Source organism: Moschus berezovskii, chromosome 1 (genome assembly GCF_049115385.1).
Source record: "Moschus berezovskii isolate FMDL1 chromosome 1, NW_MosBer_1.0, whole genome shotgun sequence".
Taxonomy (NCBI): Eukaryota; Metazoa; Chordata; class Mammalia; order Artiodactyla; family Moschidae; genus Moschus; species Moschus berezovskii.
This window is the reverse complement of record NC_142460.1, coordinates 109,897,009-109,905,309: the sequence shown is the minus strand read 5'-3', so window position 1 is coordinate 109,905,309 and position 8,301 is coordinate 109,897,009.

Sequence of the window (8,301 nt, the reverse complement as noted above, 5' to 3'; positions counted from 1 at the left end):
ATATTTCTTTGCCTCTTCATCTTGCTTATATTGCTGTGCTTGGGGTGGCCTTTCCATCTTCTGGCAGTTTGTGGAGTTCTCTTTATTGTGTAGTTTCCTCACTGTGTGTGGGGTTGGACGGGTGACTTGTCAAGGTTCCCTGGTTAGGGAAGCTTGTGTTGGTTTTATGGTGGGTGGAGCTGGATTTCTTCTCTCTGGAGTGCAATGAAATGTCCAGTAATGAGTTATGAGATGTCAGTGGGTTTGGAGTGACTTTGGGCAGCCTGTATATTGAAGCTCAGGAGTATTTTCCTGTGTTGCTGGAGAATCTGCGTGGTATGTCTTGCTCTGGAACTTGTTGACCCTTGGTGGTGCTTGGTTTCAGTGTAGGTATGGAGGCGTTTGATGAGCTCCTATTGATTAATGTTCCCTGGAGTCAGGAGTTCTCCGGTGTTCTCAGGATTCGGGCTTAAGCCTCTTGCCTCTGTTTTTCGGTCTTATTCTTGGAATAGCCTCTAGACTTCTCTATCTGTCATTTCCAAGGTGGTTCCCTCTGTTTTAGCTTCTGTTTGCTGGTCTCTTCAGTGTCTAATTTCTGCCCTGACTCTAGGGGGCAGTGGTGGACACTTTTTAAGGCTCACTTGTTCAGTCCTGTTCTGGGAAGGGAGGAATGCTGCAGACAAATATCACTGGCGTCTGTGGGGAGTGCTCACCGCGTCTCGGCCACACTGGGTTTCCCTGTGCTCATGGTGCTTGTGCTGTCCCAGTCTGCACTGCACAGGCTCCAGGTTGCTCTGCCGGTAACTGTCCTAGGCCGGCACTGGGTTGTATGCACTTCCCAGGTCTGATTGGCTCAGGTTCAGGTACTCAGGTACTCCACAAAGGCGCAGACTTGGTTGGGCCTGTGTTTTGTGCCTTCCCCGGTCTGAGCAGCTCAGGTGACCAGGTGTTTGGCAGGCGCAGTCGTTGCGACTTATCACCTCCCTGGTCCCTCCCGCTCGGTTTTCTGGGTGTATAGCCGGTGCACCTTCTCAGGCGGATGTTGACTGGTCAGAAACCCATGAAATCTTGGTTAGCAACGAAGCCTGCCTCCTGCCTTTTGGTATCGGATGCCTCTCTGGCACTGCGGTTGCCCCCTTCCAGCTCTGGCTGCCCTCCCCTGCCTGTCTCAGTGGGGGATGGGCCGATTGCAGCCGGCCAGCTCTGCTCAGTCCTTTGTTCTGTGAGCAGGGCTGGCGGAGTCTTAGGTTAGGGATTTTCGCCTTTTCGAGGGGTAACTACCCCACAGTCTGCTCTGCTATCTCCAGTCAGCTCCCCCAGACTGCCCTCGCAGCATTCAGGCCGGGTCCTCTCTCTTAGCAGTTCAGCCGGAGCCTCCCTGTCCAGCCCCCGCTTGCTAATGGCGGATGTGGGTGTCTGCGTTGCTTCTCTGCTGGGAGTTACCGTTTGGCAGGTAATCTGTTGGTTTTAATTATTTCTTTCTTTTTCCTCCTGGTTATGTGGCCTTCTGCGGTTCCAAGGCTCGCCACAGACTCGCCAGTGAGAGTGTTTCCTGGTGTTTGGAAACTTCTCTCTTTTTTAAGCCTCCCTTCCTGGGATGGAGCTCTGTCCCTACCTCTTTTGTCTGTCGTTTTATCTTTTATGTTTTTTCCTACCTCCTTTCGAAGACAATGGGCTGCTTTTCTGGGTGCCTGATGTCCTCTGACGGCATTCAGAAGTTGTTTTGTGGAATTTACTCAGCGTTCAAATGTTCTTTTGATGAATTTGTGGGGGAGAAAGTGGTCTCGCCGTCCTATTCCTCCGCCATCTTCCATCTGAGAGTTCTGAGCTGATGTATGTGCCTGGACAAGTTAAGCAAACAAAAACTTATTTCAGTTTGTATCTTTTTATTTCATTTTGGTTTTGGACTTCTGGAGACTTATCAGAAACCCAGTTTCTGTGGATACAGAACCAATGATTGCATGAGTCTGCAAAATAGGTAATAAAAGCCCCAATTAGTATCTACGTTTGTAGTAAGAGGGTATAGTTTGGAGAAGTACTGTAGGGTGATAGTGATATGACATAGTAACTAATTGGACCTGAAGATGCAGACGAGAGAAACTGAGATTTCTCAGAATAACTCAGAGCTTGAATTTTGAAAGAACAGAATAATTTCACTTTTGGACATGGTGAGTGTGAGGTGTTTTTCCAACTGGGGCATGTGAATGCAAAAGCCTAGCAGGCCAAGACTGGATTTGAGACCCAATTGCCTGTGGGTGACAGATAAAGCCAAAGGAACAGATAATCAGGAATCTGCACACTGGAAGAAAGGACAGGTAGACGCTGTGAACAGCTGACCCCTGGTTGCAGTGGAAGGAAATAGAGACACAGGAGTGGTTGGAGATATTAGAGGAAAACCAGGACACAAACCACCAGGAAAGGAACAAGTGATATGGTTAAGTCTGGAAAGAGATGGATAGATGAAACTACATAGGAATAGGGTTTAAGTGGAGGATGTTCAAGACAGATGAATTTGATTTCAGAGAAGTGAAAGGCTAGCTCGTCTTAGGGAACAGGAAGGGAATTTAGAAGAACAGAGAATGTCTGGAAAAAGGTACCATGAGGAATACAATAGGAAGTAAATAAGGAGTGCTGATCCCAGTGAGAATTCAGTTGATATTCTCTAGGGTAAAAGTATAAGGGAAAATTGTATGGTTTCCTAATGTTTCCATTAATGCTTTGCAGCTTTTTTAATCAGCATTTTTTTTCAGTTGCAAGTGACAGAAATCTCAATTCAAAATAAATTAAAGAATAAAATAAATTTATTAGCTTACATCACAGGAAAGTCTGAAGAGTATAAGGATTTATGGCATGGCTAAATCCAGTGCCTCAAAAAATGTCATCAAAACTATATTTTACTCTTTGGACTTCCCTAGAGGTCCAGTGATTAATACTCCATGCTGCCAATGCAGGGGGCATGGGTTTGATCCCTGGTCAAGGAACTGAGATCCCCTCATGCCATACAGCACCACCAAAAAAAAAAAAAAAAAAAGGAACAACAATGAAAACTATTTTTCTACATTGTTTGCCTCCTCCTGAGTATCCACTGACAGCCCCAAGAATACAGTCTACCTGCTTAAGCAAGTCCATACAAAGAAAAAAATTATCTCCCAATTTTCCAGCCAAACCCTGATATAAACTACAGTTGGTCCAACTTGGGTAGTGTGACCAACACTGGACTAACTGCTGGGGTCAAAGGGATGGGATAGTTTGATTGCCTGGGTCTGAGTCATATACTCACCCCTGAAGCCACGAATTACATAAACCCAAAGTGGGAAAGGGGTGGTTTTCAAAGGAATACTTGTCAGGTAAAATACCAGGTCCACTACAGATTGGAATATGAATGGAGAAAACAGATGGTAGATTAGTATCTGTACAAAAACAGCTCCCTAATCTCAAATGCTTCAAGCAACAAAGATTTGTTTCTTCTGTTGCTCCATGTCCATTGTAGGTTGGTTGGGGCTACTCTTCTCACTCAAGAGTATGCTGTTGGTCATGGAGGCAAAAGGAAACAAAATATGGCAAAGGAAGCATTATCTCTTTTAAAAATTTTTCTATTGTATATTGGAGTACAATTGATTGTACTAATTTTTGTTAGTTTCAGGTTTACAGCAAAGTGATTCAGTTGTACACATACATGTATTATTTCTTTTGCAAATTCTTTTCCCACTTCAGTTTAGTTCAGTTCAGTTCAGTTCAGTTGCTCAGTTGTGTCCAACTCTTTGTGACCCCATGAACCGCAGCACTTAGGTTAATACGTAATATTAAACAGTTCCCTGTGCTATACAGTAGGTCTTTTTGGTTATATTATTTTATCTTTAAATTTTTAAAACTTTTTATTTTATATTGCAGTATAGCTGATTAACAATGTTGTGATAGTTTCAGGTGGACAGCAAAGGGACTCAACCATACATACACATGTATCCATTTCCCCCCAAACTCCTCTCCCATCCAGGTTTCCAGATAACATTGAACAGAGTTCCCTGTGCTATATTGTAGGTCCTTTTTGGTTATCTGTTTTAAATACAGTAATGTGTACAAGTCCATCCCAAATTCCCAATCTATCCCTATCCCCAGCCTTCCTGCTAGTAGCCATAAGTTCATTCTCTAAGTCTGTGGGTCTGTTTTATAAATAAGTTAATTTGTATCTTTTTTTAGACCCCACATATGTGATATCATGTGATATTTGTCTTCCTCTGTCTGACTTACTTCACTTTGTATGACAACTAGGTCACCCATGTTGCTGAAATGACATTATTTTGTTCTTTTTTATGGCTGAGTAGTATTCCATTCAGAGAAGGCAATGGCAACCCATTCCAGTACTCTTGCCTGGAAAATCCCATGGACAGAGGAGCCTGGTAGGCTGCAATCCATGGGGTCGCAATGAGTTGGACAGGACTGAAGCGACTTAGCAGCAGCAGCAGCAGCAGGAGTATTCCATTATATATGTACACATCTTCTTTATCTATTCATTTATCAGTTGACATTTAGGTTGAGGAAGCATTATCTCTTAAAGCTTCTTCCTGGAAATGAGACTTTTCATAATTACATTTTGTTGGCCAGAGCAGAGAGGGTAGAGAGGTAAGACTCTACCAGTTACCTAGACGTTAGAGAACTGGAAGTTTTGCAGATGATCCTAATGATGACCCCAGGAACTACCAAGTTTGAAATATTGGTGGAGAGAAGGCGGCAGAGAAACCAAGATAAGAGAGAATCTAAAATGTTTGGAATGTCCTGGAGCCGCGAGGGAAGGAAATAATGCAAGAAAAAAGCCTGTGGGGTAAGTGACTAGAGAACAAAGGAAGAAAGAAAGTCCCATTTGATAACAGAGAGTAGCAGAAAGCTTGAGGGCTATTATCATATCTCATTTCATAGCTTGTCCCAGAAAAATTCATTGAAACTTGATAGGGTAGATTGGGGCTTCCCTGGTGGCTCAGAGGTTACAGCGTCTGCCTCCAATGAGGAAGACCCGGGTTCGATCCCTGGGTCGGGAAGATCCCCTGGAGAAGGAAACGGTAACCCACTCCAGTATTCTTGCCTGGAGAATCCCATGGACGGAGAAGCCTGGTAGGCTACAGTCCACGGGGTCGCAAAGAGTCGGACACGACTGAGCGATGGAACGGAACGGAACGGAGGGTAGATTGAATTGAAGCTGGACCAGTCTCCTTGGGTGAGCAGATACCCAGGATAAAGATCCAGCTGTTGGCACTGGGAGAACGTGTAGCCAGGCAGGCAGAACATAATGGTCAGGAGATACATGAACCTTTAAAATTCAGGGTCCAAGAGAATGGTCAGCCTTAGCATGGATGTGGCTGCTGGATTCTAGACAGAAGTAATGTTCAAATTGAAGATGACACAGAAAGGCAGGTTTTAAGTGCCAGAAAAACTTGCTACAGATAAAACCCCAGCCTTGGGCTGGGGGAGGAGCAAGGTCAGGACCCCTGGAGGCCTGTGGGGACAGAAACTGTCACAGGTCTTAAACACAAGGGAGCAAGATGAAAACCACTTTTTTCCCTTGATAACTTCTTGACATCAAGTCAAACCTCAGTTTCTAGAACTGAGGAAAAAAGGTCAGAGTTCAACCACTGCTGCTGCTGCTAAGTTGCTTCAGTCATGTCTGACTGTGTGACCCCACAGACGGCAGCCCACCAGGCTCTCCCATCCCTGGGATTCTCCAGGCAAGAACACTGGAGTGGGTTGCTATTTCCTCCTCCAATGCATGAAAGTGAAAGTGAAGTTTCTCAGTCTGAAGTTGCTCAGTTGTCTGACTCTTAGCGACCCCATGGACTGCAGCTTACCAGGCTCCTCCATCCATGGGATTTTCCAGGCAAGAGTACTGGAGTGGGGTGCCATTGCCTTCTCCGAGTTCAACCGCAGGAAGGTCTATTTCCTTTCAGTTCAATTCAGTTCAGTCCCTCAGTTGTGTCTGACTCTTTGCGACACCATGGACTGTAGCATGCCAGGCCTTCCTGTCCATCACCAACTCCCGGAGTTTACCCAAACTCATGTCCATTGAGTCGGTGATGCCATCCAACCATCTCATCCTCTGTCGTCCCCTTCTCCTCCTGCCCTCAATCTTTCCCAACATCAGGGTCTTTTCCAATGAGTCAGCTCTTCACATCAGGTGGCCAAAATATTGGAGTTTCAGCTTCAACATCAGTCCTTCCAATGAACACCCAGGACTGATCTCCTTTAGGATGGACTTATTGGATCTCCTTGCAGTCCAAGGGACTCTCTAAAGTCTCAAACACCACAGTTCAAAAGCATCAATTATTCAGTGCTCAGCCTTCTTTATAGTCCAACTCTCATATCCATACATGACCACTGGAAAAACCATAGCCTTGACTAGATGGATCTTTGTTGGCAAAGTAACGTCTCTGCTTTTTAATATGCTGTCTAGGTTGGTCATAACTTTCCTTCCAAGGAGTAAGCATCTTTTAATTTCATGGCTACGTCACCATCTGCAGTGATTTTAGAGCCCAAAAAAGTGAAGTCTGCCACTGTTTCCCCATCTATGTGCCATGAAGTGGTGGGATCAGATGCCATGATCTTTGCTTTCTGAATGTTGAGCTTCAAGCCAACTTTTTCACTCTCCTCTTTCACTTTCATCACTTCCTGCCACAAAGGTGGTGTCATCTGCATATCTGAAGTTATTGATATTTCTCCCCACAATCTTGATTCCAGCTTGTGCTTCATCCAGCCTAGTGTTTCTCATGATGTACTCTGCATATAAGTTAAATAAGCAGGGTGATAATATACAGCCTTGACATACTCCTTTTCCTATTTGGAACCAGTCTGTTGTTCCATCCAGTTCTAACTGTTGCCTCTTGATCTGCATACAGATTTCTCAGGAGGCAGGTCAGGTGCTCTGGTATTCCTATCTCTTTCAGAATTTTCCAGTTTGTTGTGATCCATATAGTCAAAGGCTTTGGCATAGTCAATAAAGCAGAAATAGATGTTTTTCTGGAACTCTCTTGCTTTCTCCATGATCCAGCAGATGTTGGCAATTTGATCTCTGGTTCCTCTGCCTTTTCTAAAACCTGCTTGAACATCTGGAAGTTCACAGTTCACATATTATTGTAGCCTGGCTTGGAGAATTTTGAGCATTACTTTTAGCTTTCCAAATGATGATACAAAGCTTCTCAAAGCCTTTGACCGTGGAAGGTCAGGGTAGGATCAATGAGTGAGCATTACTGCACCCAGCTGGCAAGGAGAGGAGGCATGTGAAGATTAAGGAATTATTTTGGTCCTCAGAAGAATTGTGAGGTTAGAATGTTGGGAAATTTGTATGCAGCTATTGAGGTTGATGGTGGTAGAGAGGGTAGAGAGAAAGACTAAAATCCTGAAATGATCAAGGAAAGTGGAGAGTATCCTGAATTTCCATAATTAGAGATAGTGGGGGAAGGGATGTGTAAGTGAATGGCTTGGGCTTCCTTCTAAAACACATATGGTACTGAGAGTCATGGTGGGGAAAAAGTAGGAAGTAACAATGAAATAAAATATACCAATGCCTCCTTACCCTGTGAGCAATGAGGAAACACAATGGGATGTGGCACACACTAGAGATGACAGTGGTATTGGTGGAAAACCAAACTCTAATCGTAATGAGTCATGAACTATATTTAAGATAAACTGTGTTCAAGGATGTAGGGGAGCTTGTTGATCCTAGAATGGGAAGCTCCTAATGCCCAAAACTAGATCTTAGTTTTAATTAAAGGCTAGGCAGAGAGATATGAGAATGGATGGAACTGAAGTATGAAAAAGGGGATCTGGCAGAGAGAACATGTGATTGTGTAATTACAGAAATAGATCATTACAGAACTGTATTTACCCTAATATCTTTTTCTGCCTCTTTTCATGGACATAGCTATTCCCTTTACACTTTAGTTTTAAAACCAAAAAATATTAGTGATGTTTTCCCATTAGTGAATTATCCAGGCAAAATTATAACATAGATTCAAGTATGTGACTGGATTGGGCTTCGTAGGTGGCTCAGTGGTAGAGAACCCTCCTGTCACCACAGGAGATGTAAGAGACATGGGTTTGATCCCTGGATCGGGAAGATTCCCTGGAGGAGGGCATGGCAACCCACTCCATTATCCTTGCCTGGACAAAGAAGCCTGTTGGGGTCATCCATAGGACTGCAAAGAGTTGGACATAACTGAAGTGACTTAGCACGGATGCACGTGTGCCTGGATTAGGACAAAATAATGGTCCCCCCAAAGATGTCTGCATTTTAATCCCTGGACCTTTCCATGGCAGAAGGGACTTTGCGGATGAGAT